This window comes from Haliotis cracherodii, unplaced genomic scaffold (assembly GCF_022045235.1).
Source record: "Haliotis cracherodii isolate W230 unplaced genomic scaffold, xgHalCrac1.p SCAF_10, whole genome shotgun sequence".
NCBI lineage: Eukaryota > Metazoa > Mollusca > Gastropoda > Lepetellida > Haliotidae > Haliotis > Haliotis cracherodii.
The window spans coordinates 37,953,772-37,954,683 of record NW_027266265.1 but is presented as its reverse complement, the minus strand read 5'-3'; positions in this window follow the sequence as shown (position 1 = coordinate 37,954,683).

The window sequence follows — 912 nt, the reverse complement described above, 5'->3', positions numbered from 1 at the left end:
AAGATGACATATGAACTATTTGTTTATTTATTCATTCAGCATGTGCAGTTTTGCCAAACAAGTGAAATAAATTTTTATGATACTCACAAAACATGTTTAATTGTGAACATCACTTGTTTTTATCATGAAAGATAGCTATATGGATGATCATAGAAGAGGAACTTTTGTAGGACATACATGCTGATCAAAGATTTGGATCTGGAAGTTTCTTTACCAGGATTATCAAAGAAAAAGACATGTTTGTTGAAAAACACAAATGTATTAAAAAAAAAATCGACGATATGCTGCTTCGTCATGTTCCAAATGCTTTGTCGACTCATACTCAATCCAGTGAATAGTTTCGGGTGAAAATCAACTCATATTTGTGCTAGTCGATACTTTTGTGTGCAGCAGACAAATAGCATACACATTTCTGTGTTCTTAAACATGTTAGGTTTTTTTTTTTCATTGGGAGGCCTATTCACATGGGCAACCATGTTCTACTCAGAATGGCAAATCATGACACAGGTCAATGACTGGTTGTCTTTTTCTGAGTCACTGCTGATAAAGTCAGATTATATAACCAAATAAAACATGGCTCAGTTTCCCATACTTGAAATGACTAAGACTAACCGGATCACCGTGGTCAGGCTTGCTGACTTGGATGATGTATGTCATCGTATCCCAATCACTGGATTGTCTGGTCCAGACCACTGTCATAGCTGGAATATTGCCGAGTGCAACGTCAGACAAGAAACATCTTGTCACACACACAAAAAAATACTTCAAATTGTGTTACAATAGAAATTTATTTACTTTTTTTTTGTATGATACAGGCTTTTCTTTGCTGTACAGTACCTATCTAAAACGTAACAGTACAGACAGCATAAACATTAAAATATATACCATTCATACATCGTTAAAACTTGCATG